This window comes from Chaetodon auriga, chromosome 18, assembly GCF_051107435.1.
Source record: "Chaetodon auriga isolate fChaAug3 chromosome 18, fChaAug3.hap1, whole genome shotgun sequence".
NCBI lineage: Eukaryota > Metazoa > Chordata > Actinopteri > Chaetodontiformes > Chaetodontidae > Chaetodon > Chaetodon auriga.
In genome coordinates, this window is record NC_135091.1 from 17004956 (window position 1) to 17022478 (window position 17523).

Genomic DNA, 17523 nt, shown 5'->3' on the forward strand with positions numbered 1-17523 from the left:
GTCGAAGCCAGATGAGCAGTCCACGGAAGCAGAAGTACCGAGGGGGAGCAGGCAAGAGGAAAGCCGAAGCCAGGCGGATGAACCGTTACCAGCAGAGCAGTCAGACACCAGAAACGCTGAGGCAGAGCACGAGGTCAGGGACGGAAGGCAGGTAAGTTTACCGGGAGGCAGACGAGGAGAGCAGGTCGGGGACAGGCAAGGTCGGCAACGGGTGATCAATTTGGAAAGCGCTGGAAAGTCTCGCATGCTGCAGAGGAACGATCTGGCAACGGGTGAGAGTGCTGGAGAGACTTAAATGCAGAGCTGATTGTGATGAGCTGCAGCTGTGTCGGCAGGTGAGCAGAGTAGAGCTGATGAGGTGGGCGTGGCTGGCAGGTAGAGTGGAGCAGAGGGAGTGAGAGACCGAGATTGTGACAGTGCATCTGTTTGCAGGTCTTCTACTAACCCTCATCCTTGAAATCATGACCTCAGTGTAGATTAACCCAAATAGGGTCTTTTCAGAGAAGAGATGCATTTTTCCTAGTGCATGGAACCACAGTCATATTAGTCCTGTCATTTCTGTCTAAGCTGTCTTTCCTGCATTGTGTTCAAGCTTTTAGCTAACATATTCAGTCTTTTTTATTTTATGTTTGCCAACATAGAGTAACAGATATGTTAACGAGAAGAATAAAATGTCCCCTGAGCTGCACGCTGTCGTAGTCTCTCCTGTTTGATGTGTAGGGCTGTAAATGGTGCTGATGCTACTGTCACGATATCGCTGCGCTAACAACTGACTCGGGCCTTTGACTGTTAGTGTATGAACTGTAAGCTTAATAGTGGAGTGAGGCTACATGCTCACTCTTATAAGTTATAGGCTGGTCACAGGTCACAATGAATTCATATTGACTGAACCAAATTTTAAGTCTCATTGTTAAAATATACAGCAAATTAACATAATTTCATTATAATTTTTAACATATAAACCTACATAATATTTAACAAATCTGAAAAAAGTGACTTTGTCAAGGCTCACCCATAAAAACCAAATGCCTGGACAGTGGCTATGTGATTAATTAGTCTTGATACGCTGAAAATGCAAAATTTCACGGGTGTACAAAAGTTGCTAGTTAAGGATGTAATACTGTCTACAACAACACAACCAATTCTTTTGTGCGCACACATCTGGCAAATGGTGTCCTTCATGGATAGTTCCTGATAATCCATATTTCATTTCCTGCAGGGTTATGGGAAGCATCTCCCCAGAGGTTTCCACTTGTCAAACTGTCACATCTCAAAGGCCTCACAAGGAGAATGAATTTGTTGATGTTTGCCAAAACCCACACAGCCTCCTCTTCTTCAGTTTCTATTTCAGTTTCTATTCCAGTGATTCTTTTTTCGTGACCTCTATCTCAGGACTTAAGTCGCTGCAGCTGTGAAAAAAACAAGAGGAAAAGCATGGCAGCGTTATTAGTGGATGTGTTGCCTAACAGAGTGCAGAGCAACATCTGACACTTTGCACCCATTTTGCATCATTCAAGCCTTTTCATACAGTCTCTCTCAGTCTGGGACTCCATCAAATACCCTGTGAATTCAATGTTATGACTCTTTAAATCAGAAACCATAATCCAAAACAAAATTTCAGTTTATTATGTTCGATTTGTGCTGCGAAGAGCTCTGCTTTCCATCTTAACCTCTTCTCTTTTTTATCTTTTTGGTATTACCAGCACAGACTTCCACAATAAGTAACTTTTTGCTACATTTTAATTTGGATTTTTCTCTCTATGTCTTTCTCTTTTTCTGTATTACACCAAAGACACAGTTAATCCATGGTCTGAGGGTGAGCAGCTGGAGATAAATGCATAGTAAATATTCTATTTATTTTGAGATGAATGGTTTGTTGGCACTGGTTAGACTCGGAAATAATGTATTATAGTAAACTAGGTTATTTAAAGACTTTGATTTATATTGTTTAAAACATCCAGTACTTTTTATTCACCTGACTTACCTTCCCATTTCTTTTGCCACTTCAGTTATTACTCTCTCTTTCTACTATTAAACTGGCAGTAATTGCACCAGGCTCACTATGACAGTCAGTGAAATGATCGCTAGTCCTCCTGGCATCCACAACCTCAGGATATCACCAGTAAATGACTTATCATTAAAGAGAGCCTATCCAAAAAACCTTGACAATGAAACCATGTAATGGGAAAAGCCTAAAGGAATAATTTCAGGAGATGAACAAAATGAACAAAATTATCCCAAAAAGTTTGCCTACAAGTCTATACAGTCTTATAAATGGTGAGTACTAAGCTTGTAACTGGGGTATCAGCTATCTCACCATGAAATGTAAATTACAGTCTTCATAAGGTTGTAATGGTGCACTATTTTATTCATGAGGTTATGATTACACCGTTTCTGTCCTTTGAATATTCAAAATGTGTCAAGTGGAAAGGATTGGATCTAATGTGATCACTGGGACCAGGACATGCACTATGATGCATTATGAATTAAAACACTGCAGCATTCGTTCGTTCTGAGGCTTCCAGGAGGATTCATGGGCTGCTATAAAAGTTCAGATCCAGCCTGATAGTATAAAAACCCTTTCATAATGAATTACCTTCAATTATTGCCAGTTCCCCATGTTTCATTTACATGAGCAGAGCATGATGTTGATACTCATTTACTGATGTAATAAATGTGTGAAAAATGAATGTGAAAGGTTTGCTACAGAGATTAATTGTGGCCTTAGAGGAATGCGAAGGAAGAAGTGTGCATGTGAGTGTTTGTGTGTGTGTGTGCGCGTGATCCCACAGTGCCTGAATGTAAAAGATGGATCACTATGGAGACGGATTGCAAGCCAGTGGGGAAACAGAGTAATTATGATGTGCTGGGAAGCAAAGTGAGAGCTGTCTTAAGAACTGGCCCTCTGGCCATCAGATACTCAAGCATACTTCATTGCATCACATGGCCAATTACATTGTGTGTCAGTGAGTGATTTATTGCACAAAAGCTAGATCTTGCTTGACAGACAGTCAGAAACGAGTGGGCGATTGTGATGTATGTTCTTAGATTATGTCTTCAATTTGACACCTACAGCACACATACTGGTGTATTTTGAGGAGTGACAGCATGTAACCAGCTTACACACATACAGGAATACGTACACAAACATGCTGAAACGCACAAAACACATGACCAGCACGAACAGCACAAACTCAATGTGTTAGTTGCTCTGGATGGATGGTCCTGCTCTTGTATTGCGGTGCCTGAACTGATCGCTCAGTGATGGGCCTGTAGTGAGAGCAGTACTCAGCAGTTAAAGAGTTTGGGAAGTGGTGGTGTGGGTTGTTTTTTTTTTTTTTTTTTTTTTTTTTTTGCTTTTTATCCTTTCCAAAACCAAAAAACACAACAGCAAGCATAGAAGTGTAACCCTGGGATAAATCCCTACAGTTTCAACAAAAATAGGCTATCTTCTTCCCCTTCCCTGATGGAGTGTGGAGGTTCCATCAGTGCTGCTGAGGACCTTGCCACAGGTGAGTGAATGCGGCAATATTACCCATGCCTCCGGATCTTGCTGAAGCTGATAGTCCCGTCCATACCAGCATACTTCCAAGCCAGATGGAGGAAGTTTAAAGGCTTCCGAATCTGCTTGTCGAGCACTGAATGGAACACATGCAAGCTGTCCTTGCCTAAGTTACAGCACTTGCCGTTAGTGAGGTCTTCAAGCCACATAAACTCCTCCTTGTTGAGGGAAAATGCAGCTTGGCCAAATGATCTCACAGTTTTGTGGTCATCCACCAGAACTTGGAACCTCTTCGATTCCACACCTCACAGGTCAGCACATGTTCCTTGGTCATGTTAGTGAGTACAGTGAGTTAGTGGATCTGTGTTCGCTGAGCATTGTAGCAAGTAGCCCATTATGTAGCCAATGAGTATGGAATGCTTAGTCTCACGTCCTCCATTGCAGGCCAAATTTTTAAACAGTTCAGGATTTTTTTTTCCTGGCAATAATCATGAATTCCTTTTCTTGGAGTGCAGCAAGCTGGTCATCTGTCTTATGGTGTAAGACTTTCTGCGGTAGATGACAATTTTTTTTCTGAACATTGGCCATGATTCTTTTCAGCTCATACTGAAGTGTTATGAAGTCTTTCTTCTTGAGCTTGCTAGCCTTCTCAAATGAGCTCTCAACATGTCTCAGGAACATCGTCACGTTGTTCAGCATGTTTCTGACTGAAGTTGGGGCATAGCCCTTAACAAACAGTTACACTGTCGAAGCACAGAACTTGTCTATTTGGGTTAGGAACCTTAGGTCTTTGGCAACAACAGGGGAAGACAGGCCAGTCATTCGTTTGAGTTATGATGAACCTGGAGATCCCACTGACAAGCCCATTGTCATTCTGCATCGTGGGATGAGGATATACATCACCAGAGATGTGGGAGATGCCGTCTCTGGGCCCCCCACACCCCCGTCCAGTGTGCCAACTGCAACGTGAGGGGGACCAGCAGAAAGAGCCTGGCAGGTCACACCGTCATGCCTCAAACCAATGGAGAGTAAAGTCTGATGGGGACATCAAGACCTTCAGAAGGGGGAGGGTGTAACCCCGGGATACATCCCAGAGTTAAAAAATAGAGAGGGCAACTGTTTCATTTCCTTTTGGGACCAAGTTTAATTTAATCAATACCCTAAAAGAGTGAAGCATTTGTGTTTTTCATTATATTTCATTTAACATGTTATAAATAAGAGCATTTTTGTTAATAAATCATTTCAAAATTCATACTTTCTCTTGGTTAATTTAATAAATAAGGACCGTAAAAAGAAAGGTTAGCAGTGTGAAAAGGTCTAAATATATCTTTTTTTGTGGTACAGGGAAAAGTGAGTTCAGGTAGGTTTTAATACAGGACATATAAACTTAAGGGAGCAATCCAGGAAATTATTTTACAGTAAATTTTACAGTCAAGTTTAAGGTAAAGAACCCAGGGTGCTGTGTCTCAAAATAGTGATACACAGAAAACGCTACATAAAGAATGAAGTTAACAGTGTGTAGTAGTAGCAGGGTTATATTTGTTTGTCAGGTAACAGAATTACATTAAAAGAAGCCCTGTTCGTAACTAGCACATCCACCATGTAGTTTTTGCCCACTGACTGGAAGCTGTTGCTCAGTACTACCAAACTGCTGCCACAGTTTGGGCTAATGTTTGACGCTCTACTCTTTATTGGATTTGGGGATGTTTACACTCCAGCAACCCCAGTGGACATTGTCAAGATATTGTTAGATTTGCCAAACAGCCCTTGTCCTTTTCTCTGGTAACGGTTAAAGTTAATTAAACATGTCTGAAAATATGAAGAATGTTGCATAGCAGCTAAACGGGGTTATGTTAAAGTGATGTGACAGTCAGTTAAGTGTTTCTTTATCATACATACTGTATAAGCACTAATTAGCACTTTACAAGAACAATGCTGTTTCTTTATTTCCATGCTTTTACATGGATAATGAACTGAATAGGATGCTGACTTTTCTCCTGGAACATGTATCTTTAGCCACAATCACTTAGCACAATACCATATGCATAACCCTCAAGGACATGTTTAGACCTTTTTCACAGAGCTCTCATATTAAAAAGTCAGACAAAGATAACTTATTCAACCAACTCATGGAACTCAACTCATTCATGTTTTTGCCACTGACAGACTCAGATTGTTATTCAAAGTGTCTGACATCATTATGGAATGGATCTCCATGGAGAAAGACCTTGTTGTTAAAGAGAAAAATTGTTTTTGTTTAACCAAACAGCCACAATATTGGTTTTAGCAATGCCACCAGACTCCATTTACAAAAACATTAGTTTTAGTAGTAGTTTTATCACTGTAAAACACACTGAATCGGGAGAGAAGCATGTGGACATCAAAGAAACAGAAGGGGAAATGATACGTGGAAGCAAAATATTTTCACATCTAACTCAACTTCAACAGATTTCCCTGGTTTAAAAAAAGAAAAAAAAAAGAAAAAAAAAGGTAATTAAAGAATAACGGACATCCTGCTGTATATTATGAAGACACTATCTTGTAATTTCAATTAATACATTAATAAAATGATGATAATATTAAGTTTAACTTAGTATTTCTGGTGGGACCAGATTACAAACCCATTGCAAACCTACTTTTACCTTCCATCTGAAATCAAGGATCCATTGATTCTAAAATGCTGAGTGGTGAATCAGCCTTCATTCATGTAAACCTCATGCAATACATCCATAACAGGAAGCTCAGGTGGGGCAGCACTGATCGGGGAAGGCTTCAGTAAATATTAGTAGTTAAGTCATTAGTTAGGTGATTAATAGTTTATTCAATGAAAGAGAAAGATATAAGGAGCATTGCGTAACATTGTGATGCTTGTAAAATCAGAACTATAAAACATCACTTTAACTTCTCCATGACTGTACATTTACTCCAGATAATTCTCAAGTATCTCTGTTATAGAGGCCATATGTGCTGAAACAGACAAACCATATGTTTTGAAACTCTACACCAATATATCTGATGGTTACTTCTACAAACAACTGACAGTGTGCCGCTTAATACAGTGATCATGGAATAGCACCAGCTGAGCTTTAATAAATCTCAGCTGCACCATTGAGAGGGTATAGGATGTACTCGCAGTATTTGCGCCAAAGTAAAAATTAATGGGACCCACATTCTCAGCTGAGTAATTACTGTCTTCTTAGAAATGTTAGCCTTTGGTGGAAAAAAAAGAAAAAAGAAAAAAAAAAACTAAAGACCACATTAAAGCACAGATGGGTGATATTTGCATGCTGATAATTACAGACCATCAGATTTGTGTTGAATGACTCTATCTCCCTCATGTTCCACTAGTATGGCAAAATCAACCACTTCTTTTCTCATTTGTATCACAATTCCACTGAGCATCCATCAAAGATAGCTGCATTTCTAATTTATAAACCTTTGTATAAAGTGATAATAGGAACTATGTTCACAATGGTACAGCAATAAATATGAAAGGGAATGCTAATGTCCTGCTTTTCTCCAGTCTGTCAGCCATTAGTTGAATTGTGGGAGTTTGCACCAGAGCCACCTGATGCTGTCAGAGATCTTTCATCATGTGTCACAAAGATCTCTCTCCTTTGTGTTCTCCTCACTGGTGTCTTTCGGTTGATATTAGATCTGTGCCAGGCAGCTTTCCCAGACAATAAGCATGCAGACATTGTGGGATTTAAAAACTGAAGATGAGAAACCCAGACAAAAATCAGAGATGACACTATGTTTTTTATCACAGAGATACTGCAACATTCATTATGAAAGCCTTCAGCCGTGATGCACAATACTGCCATCACTCCACTGCGGGAAAGGTGAAACTTAATCCGATTGGAAGATTACACTAACGCATTTTTATCCTCATCAGTCTTGTCAAAGCACCACAAGGCTTGTCAGTCGACAGGCCCTTGTCGTTTCCAGCATCTCTGATTTATCTGCGGTTCTTGGCCTTTCATGACACCCTCCTGTTTGAAGCCAGGGGATAAGGTCACCTCAGCAGCGAGGTGTTTGCAGTCTGTGTGCAGAGGGCTCAGGAGGCACAAGGCTTCTGAGGGCTGCGCTCACCCTGTGGGGTTACATGTAATACTGGAGATATACAGGAGTCCCACAGCTGTCAAAACTAGTGTGTTGTTAAACTGAGAGAAAAAAAAGTCCTCAGTGTGTCTGCCAGAGAAATTTCCCTGACCTAGACCTTCTGCATGGTACAGTATGTCTATGTCTTGTTATTTCGCTTGTCAAACACAGCAATGGAAAAAGCAAACTGCACTTGAATTGGAGAGACAGTAGAATTTTGTAACAATGTGAAACAAGACGATGTTATATGATATTTTTAAGACCCTCTGAATGCAAGTGTGTAACAGCTTTAAATTTGGAATGATTGAATTTGATGTCGTCAACTGGAAGTGCTTCATTTCTCAGTGACCTCATTGTGGAAGTTAATTAAGAATCTAAACAGTAATAATTAGAAATGGAATGTAATTTGGTCAGCGGTGGGCCTCAGCTCTTTCCGCCTTAGCAGTGGTGTCCCTGTGAGAGGTTTCTTCACCATTGTCTAAAGAAGCTGCATGAATTTGATCTTCGCCAAGAGAAACCTAATATAATAGACTACAGAGATCTTTGGTCTGGACCAAGAATAAAGAGCTGCTTGGTTGCCTGGTTCATTTTGTGTTCATACTGACTGTAAACATGACTTTATACAGACTGACAGGTTGATTGGACAGTTGTGGGCATGTCATCCTGCATATATGGACCCATATGGAGATCCGTGTATGTTACCATGGTTGCAAAATGATCAAATCACTAATTCTATAAATATAGACTACCCATCTCTTATACAGATCATCAACCGATTTAATAGTTCTGTGGTTGAGATGTTGTGCTTTCACACCACAACTAAACGGCACCAGAGTCCACTTTGAGGAAGGCGAGGACCCTCCTTGATCTGATTGTTTGGTCTACGTCAGAGTTGAGCTGGCAGCTTTCATGCCAGCCTAAATGAACCATAACAAACGGAAAATGAGTTTGTTTGAACCACGCCAAAACTTTAACGAATGAATAAATTTGGGGTCAGCTGTTGTTTATGCTTTAACTGGCATTTAACTCAAGTTCTAGTATTTACACAGACATCTCTCACAAGGATTCCAAACTAAAAAAAACAACAGAAAATAAATCCTACATCAGCGTGTTGCCAATCACCAACATTTTGTTTATTACTGGATCTCATTTGCTGGCCAAAGAACACAGAATTTGCATTCGTTTGCACCGAGCTTAATTAACCAACTTATATTTACAGAGACACATTCAGGAGAGAAGCAGTCAAAAAACACCCCTAGCTCTATATCCATCCATACTGTCGACCCTAGTAAGCTGTAGGCAGCTGTGCTGTAAAATGCTGCTGAAACAAGGTGTGTAATTACAGTCTGTAATGGATAATTATATTTCATAAATATTTATTTCCAAGCTGACAGAAGTTGACTTTGCCTTTGCTTGCCTTTCCACGTCAATCTGCCTGCAACGGTGCATGTGAGAGGCTTCTTCAAAGGCCTCCCTCAGATGATTCTTTCACACGGTACATCTTTCACATGTTTAATATAACATGACAATCGACCACAGGCCACAAAGACCTAAAACACTCCAAGAGATAGTCTGTGTAGTTCTGGACTCCCTGTGAATGGAAGCAAGTAAATACAGACTGTCCTACAGAGACCAGCGGTAACGCTTTTCTCTTATTTTCAGTTCATCTCAACCTTCCCATTTTCTTATATATTCCTTTTGGTAAGGACTGGAGCAAGCTATAACAGAGCTATTTCGTATAAAACAACTTTGCTAAACTCTCTCTATGACGGTACACTGTCCTTGAAAAGCAGAACAATACAGCACCTCAGGGATGGCACTGAGAGACATTTTGGAACATTATTTTGTCTGCAATTGGTCTAAATTCACTTCCTTCTCTTTGCATAGTGTCGACCTGATGTCTCTAGGTGTGTAATCATTTCAGCGGCGCGGCAGTAAATGTCAAGGACATGAGCACGTCACAAGGCCTGCCAAGGCACGACTGTTGTCTTAACCTCATACCATTGGGACTATGTTGAGATACTCGTGTCTCAAATCATATTCAGATATGTCTTTAGGCTGTCCTATGCTAATATGCATGTTGTGACCAGGCTAAATCCTTAATGATAGATGGTAGTTAACACTGGGAAAACAGAATGAAGGACAGCTGAGCAAATGCTATTCTAACCTTTTGTCACTAGCAGCTCTGTGAGGTTGTCCATTGGCGCAGCAGTACGTTGAGCTAAATGGAAATTTCAGTACACTAACATGCTCACAATGACAGTGCGAACAGGCTGATGTTCAGCACATATAGTGTTTACCATTGCCACCACCGACAAATCACATATTGATGATGGCAGAGTTAACCAATCAACATCAAGTTATTACAATTGGGTTGATGAAGGTCCACAGAAAGAAACAGCGATTAAAAACAGTGAGTAATTTTGTTGGAGGGTTTGGAAAAATCCTCTCACCAGCCCCGATGCATTAGGTAACAAATTGGTTAGAATGATTTGACCCTTCATTGAGTGAAAAGGGGGAGACCAAGGGGTCATGTCAGCTGATCTCATAGTGGAATTTCAACTCATTGCCAACCACTGTCCACTTAACTGATGAAGTCTGGGGACCAGCACTTGAGACGACCTTTCCAGTGTTCAAGTGGCTAGCTGAGTACTTGTCACTTGTCTGTGGAGTGAAATCTCATTGACAACCCACCGACATGTTGTAGGAAGCCAGCAAAAGATTATTTTTTCATTTTTCATCTTGGGCAGAAGCTCCAGTGCATTGCACATTCAGACTAACAAAGCTACAAGAGATGTAGAAAATTACCTTCACTAAAGCAGACTTCATAAAGTTTGAAAAACTCTCAGTCAGGTCATTCTGGCCTAGGATCTAATAATACTGCCAAATTGTGACACAATTGCTAACTAATTGGACCAGCAGAGCTAAGTGTACTCTTAAAGCAGATCGCCCTTCCAGTCTTAGTATAAGTTTCACTGGTGTGACGGGAATCTTTCTTGATGAGGTTCTTATTGATTAAGGGTGGCCATCAACCCTCTGGGCTCCATCTTAAACCAGACCCCTGCAGATTTATGTGCTTTTCACAGAGGTTTATCTTTGCCTTAATGCCTCTTTGTTCAGCACTGTATTGGTGTTTCTGTCACGTTGTTAAAATCTATGGCGCAATATCACTCCCTTGGAATGGGCTCATCGAAGTGTCAGGCCTTGTAGATCTATGGGCCAATATGGCAGGAAGAGGAAAAAGGCAGAAAGAAGGAGCGGTAAACTCATAAACCTATATCTTTATTCTGATTGATGGTGTTCAATGTCCCTTTACAAAATAGGCAAAAGAGATAACACAAACAGCAGATATTGTGTTGAATATATCCCCGACATCCTCCATCAAATTATTCCACATTTTTTTGATGTCTGTGATGAGTGTTTCCATTTTCCTCCAGCCTGGACCATTTCCCCTGACATCTCTGCTCATCCATAGCTCATGATTACATGTGAAAGCACTCAGAGAAGTGATTGATACGTGGATGGCGTCTGCAGTGTTTTTATCTTCTCTATGTAAATCCTTTCAGCTGCTGCATTCAGCGACAAGCCAACTGTTCTAACCTGCTAACCATTTTGGTCAAGTTTCTGAGTAAGCTACTCTCACTGATTGAAACACGTTCTCTGTGATTATGGCAATTATTGAGCCACTCTTGCTATGCAGTTATACTTCCTCCAGCTGGCCCATTTGGTGACACTCCATGTTGCTGTGGAATTACAACAAGGTGCCAGTACTGAAAAGCTCTGCTTCCAAATGACCAGTTATATTATGTGAAATGTCATGTTATCTCAGATAACTGTGAAATCGAACATTAAACACAAATTATTCAACACTAGAATAGCTTTGCCTGTTTCAGGTCTTCTTTCAATACAATACTTTGAATATACCACGAATCTTCTTTGAGTCATCTCTAAAGTCGTGTCTTCATGTTGAAAGGCCCCTAGTTTTTTAATATTAAAATCTAAGACCAATGATTCCAGCTAACATAAATGCCAATCCAGCTATATGATTGAATAAATATGAATGATACCAAAATTGTCTTATTAACATGTCTACTTCATGGGCTTGCCAACATTAGCAACTGTTGAGCCTTCATTCAGTGCGTTTTGTTGAGAGTTGGAGGGTTCAGGATGTTTGGACAGTCATGTTAAGCTAACGTAAAGGTAGCTGTTGACAGTCAGTATGCCACCAAACTGTTGTCTGGCAGCTTGTTAACCAATGTGCTGCCCTCTGTTTCCAATGTTGTCAAAATTCACCTTTGATAGTACTGTACAGAGTAACAAAATAAAGCAGCTAACAATCAATGTGACTATTACTTTAGATGTTGACTAATTAGTAATATATTGGGGTTGAATGTTAACGGGATTAAATGATATATATACTGCATATATAGTTGCATTTTTTAAAGCACTTGCCAATACATTAGTGAAAAAAATCCATATTTAAATACAAATACCTACAAATACCTGAATTTAACAACACAAAAATGAAACCAGCTATGAAAGAGTCTTCTTGATCTGCCAAAGTTAACCTTGCATCACCAGATCCCTTTTTCCTCCCTGGCACCCACAACAGCTCAAATTGCCCAGAGGAATGCTTATTTTCAGGCATCAGAGCGCAGGCCAGACAATGTCTGTCCTTTTCAAAGGGTATCAGGGATTGGCAGGGCCATGATCTCCTCTACTTGCAGGTCTTTTGTGATTCCCTGGAGGGGCTGAGGCCAGGCGGGCTCCCTGGCGCCATTCTGCTCTTTCACCCAGTCAGCCTTCATTAGCCTCTACCGTAACATTCTTTTTGCTGGAGATCCAGGATTCCTGATGGACTGATTCAAGGGAGTTACACCACAATGAGCCATGCAAAAAACTTAGTGTGGAGTAGTAAACTGCTAATTAATGGTTATCTTAAACTAGGTAATGAATACAACTTAACTGCTCATTAGGCATAATGATGTATTTTACTCGAGGGGACACAAAAATTAGAACCTTACACACACACACACACACACACACACACACACACACAAGAACAATTCATTAAGAAGCTGGGCAGCATTTTCCACTGTATCTGGGAGGTAATGCTATTATGACACATCTTTAATTCATACCAAAGTGAGATCTTTGGGAATAAAGACAGCTAAGACCATGTATTTTATCAAAATGTGGCATAAACATACCACGTACATTTAAACAGTGGTGCTAGAGTTATTATACCTCAGAAATACATACATGTCGCATTAAAGGCTCAGTGTTTCATTCATGTACCCTGATCCAAAGAATAACTAACAATGACAGCTATTTAGAGTAACTGATGAATTATCATCATGGATTGGAGTGGCACTCCTGCCCTGAAGCCATCATTTCTGAATGTAATACTGCAGCTGCAGTTCTCCACTGAACTGTGGGGAACAGGGAAGTAACTGTGCATGAACCGTATGTTTGTATATGTGTATGCATGTTATGAGGTAATAAGTAAATTGAAGTAAATTTGCAAAGGTCTTTGTCACTTTAGGTGCATGTGGGCTGTCTTTGACACTAGTCAGCCCAGTATCCACAGGAATTATGTTCATATTGGACAATCTCACACCCTGTGATTCATGTCCACAATGCTGATGCTAAGTTTCAATGCATGAATTAATTTTCTATGCAGCAAGACTGAAAGTGAGAGTGTGTAGGATGGAGTGGTGGATATGTGTAACGTGTGTGTCTTCCATGCAGGAGACTGGAATTTGCATCCCATCACACACCTATTGTCTAACCTTGACCATAGTTTGTTTTTCAAAGGCACAGTATTTCCCTGATCTGAACCATAGCTGCCATGTACCAATACTACAGAAAGCCAGATTTTTAAAAAAAATATATTGGCGCTGGATCTAAAAAATTTCACTGAACATCATTTTGGTGCTTTGGTGAGACAAATTCTTTCTCTCATGTATCATCATGTAGCCTTCAAATGATTAGAGAAAGCAGTAATCAAAAAACTGAGAATACACTAAAAAAACTCATCAAGTATTACAATTATTGTGTCGGGCGTCGTGTGCTTGAAAGGAGATGCTTGGATCAATACCAGTCAATGCAATGGATCAATAGTTGGTGCTAGTTCAGCACAGAGGTAGGTGATCAATCATAGGACCTTTGAACCTTAAATTCAACCTGTGCTCGCCAAGTCGGGCAATGAAACTGAGCTCTCAGCACAATGTGATGTTATCAGGTGGACCTGTGGAGGAGCACATTCATGTCAACATTCTGAATTTCCAAAAGTCGCCTGTGCTGCAGGCCAGACCGTATGAAGAAAAGATCATGTCACGTCCCTCTCAGTCTCTGATGATGCCCCGGTTAGTGTGTGCCATGAATACCCCACGATCCTTTAATGCATAAGATATTAAGTCCATGAATGGCTGCCTTTCAACACTTTGTACTATAAAGCTGTAATTAAAGGTTAACTCAGCCCTCTACATGCCATCCTCTGCAGTGGCAGTGCTTGAAAGCTATTATATGTTGACTGACACAGGCCGAAGACGAAAAAAATGAAGATGATCACATTACAGGAAGTTATGTGGTATGGTGCAGATATACTCAAGGACTAATGAGCAACCCTGAGAGCAAAACAGGCGATGGTGGGCATTTGTTTATCAGCTCCGGATGTGTAAAATACTGAAATTTTTCACATGCATCTTTTTTTTTTTTTTTTTTTTTTTTTTTTTACATAGTTTGTAGCATTTTGTTCCATTCTTCACCATTTTCAGTATGAGAAAGGAGTAGTAAAAGGCTTCCCCTTGCTAAACACTTGAAACTGAAGTAGGTTATTATCTGTCGGCAGGATTTGAAGAGGGCTGAAGATAAAAGTATTTCGTAGTGATACAAATGTGTATTGTTGCTCTCAGCTGCTCTTTACTTCTGGTCTTGAGATATGTAGTCCTGAATAAAACATTCAATGGCGTGTGAAAATTTCCCAACAATACCCAGAAATGGCATTGTTTACTATAGCATCAGTAACCTAGTAAAACAAATAATGAACAGAAAATCACTCGCTCTGCTCCTTAGAGTGACATAAGCTGCCTTTAACTGAAATAAAACGAAAAAAAAAGAATATTACTTATATTATACAATTACACAATATTATACTAATATTGTTAATGACTGCTCCCCAAACCCTTCCCAGATCAACGGCTGTCCAGTCATAGTTCAGCAACTAGGCACGGCATGCCTGTCAATTTTTGCATTTCTCCACATGTTGGAGCAGCTGTGCATGGGGTTGTAGTAAAAGCAATACATCGTGTGTAAAGAGTTTGGAGTATAGACATGGATATAGTCTCTATAGGTTCCTCAAGTGTCACTGTGAAGATCAGCGACAGTAGCTCCAACTGTCGCCATCTTTGCAATGCCTGAAGCTGTCAAACTCCCAAATCCAAAAAATGGGCAAATATGCACAAAGAGGAGAGAGACAACAACAAGAGACAACAGTGGGAGAAAGTCAGAGAAATCTAATTTCACATATGGTGCCATTAAAAGAGGAAAGTAGACAACAGAGATTTTAATCAAGACTGAACTGACTCCTTCATTCTCCCCTCGGGCAGCTCAAAACCATCTCATATGTTCCGAGAACATGGCGATTATTAAAACTGGCAACGTGGAGCACCAGTACGAGACATATAAGAGGGATGTGAGAGAGGTGTGTAAGAGGGATATAAGAGGACACATACAGGAGAGATATATGGGCAGGAAAGGAGAAGAAAGAGGAGAGGAGATGTTAAAGCTGTTCAGTTCAGATGTGCTGAGATTGTATAATTGGTTGAGACTGTTAAGATGTGAAATGGAGTTAGCAAAAAGAAGAAGGGGAACCTCAAGCTACCCTTTCTATTTCATTTTTTGAAGATTAAGCACTTTATTTTAGGAGGTACATTTTTCAACAGCCCTCTGTTTATAACTGCGGCCCTTTTTTGAAATGAGAGGAGAACATTTATTTAGTATTCGAATAGTTATTATTGATAATCCCTCCAGTCCACCTTTGCTTGAGGACGTTTTCTCTAACTGGACCTCTTTGAATTCATCAATTGAATAGCCCTGCACTAAGGACAAAATACACTCGCATTGGTGAGGCCTCATCCTTAAAGCTTTTTCGTTCATTAAATTGACGGTCAATCATGCTGACTAAGAAGCGGTATGTGCATGTGTGCCATGTGAGAACAGAAGCTTGACAGAAGAACTGTCATCTGCACTGACCTCGCTTTTCCCCTTTGTTGCACTTCTTCCATACTGCTGCTGATGATACATACATAAAGGCAGAAAGGAAGGTCCAGCCTGTTATTCGCAGGATGTCTTCGCACTGCAGAAAAATATTGATCCAGCTGGATAAAAGAATGTTAGTGTGGGCATAAGTATTGGCTTCACCTTAATTCACTTGCTGGGGAGGTATTTTCATGGTTTGACTGAAAGAACATCTGTCAGCCAACACACACATAAACAAACACCCAGACACACACACTCAGCCCCCTCCTGGAAAGGCACAGGTTGTCTCCACCAGGAGAAAAACACATCCAATACTAATCAAATGAATCAGTTGAAGTGCATTTCTGCCTCCCTATTTATCAGCTGGCTCTGTCTGAATGGCAGCTGATAATGCTGTGCAGTGCACATTGAGGCAGAGGCTAGCATTGACACACTGTGGGCGCCCATTTCACGCCTGCCCAGTTCAGGGGCTAATGAGTGCAGTTAGCATCTCACAAGTGGGCTGGCACAGTAATCGAACATCATTAATTCCAGTGCGATTCATTTTGGAACCAAATCACCGATCAAAGTCCATTTGAGCTCGCTGTAATAGCTCTGACGGAAAAAATAGAGGCCCTGATGACGGGCCTCTGCATCTCAGTAAACAAATTATGTGGATTCCATATGTGTCTTCATCCCTGATTAAATGCAATGATTACATGTAAAGTTCAATATTATCTTCCATTTGTGAATGAAATGATTAATCTCATTCGATGATTGGCTTAAACAACTGTAACCGCACGGCCTCACATTTTCCAAAGCACACACTAGAATGTCAAAGTATTGTTGCTCTTCAAGTTTCCCCATATTGCTTAACATACGGTGTACTACTGCTAAAAACAGTGCTAAAAGTAATACTTACGAGTACTAGTCTCTTTTCAAAGGTGTGACTGAATACAGCAATCAATATGAAGATGCATCATGGAGATTTTATGGAAATGATTTGTCGCATTGGACCCACTGTGATTCATCTTACCCGTGATGCATTAGCAATCACAGCTAAACAATTAGGGTACCTTGTGGGGTACTCTTGTACACACTTATCTTTACACTCATCAAAATGCATCAAGATGAAGGTAGAGACTACCTCAAAAAAACGTATATCCATGTTTCTTTGCTACAAACTCTCAGTCAATTAAATATTGTGCCCTGCATGCACTGCACATGCATCACTGCACACTAGCAACTTGCATTGGATCTTGGACAGTATCCAGTTATCCCAATACATCCATGGTGTCTCATGTGGGACAGAGGGACAGAGACCTGCATCATTAAAACACTGGCGGTCAAGAAATGCACAGGGCACCTTTAAAAGGTACATTTTGGTATAATTTAATAGTAGCACCCATGTCAGTCTAATTGGAACACTGTGTGCATGCCAAACATAGTCCCAATGTACCAGTAACCTCTCCTTTGGTCCAAATTGAACCAAATGAGTAAAAAACTGGCCAATATGGAATAATAATCCTCACAATATGAATTTACAGATTCTCTCAGAAGTAGATGATTAATTCAGCAGCGGCGCAGTAAGAATGCAGCTTTAACATTCTTCCATTCTTCGGGTCTTGTACAATGGCTGCATGTGTTTGTCCTAGCCCCAGCCTCATGCATTTTCAAAG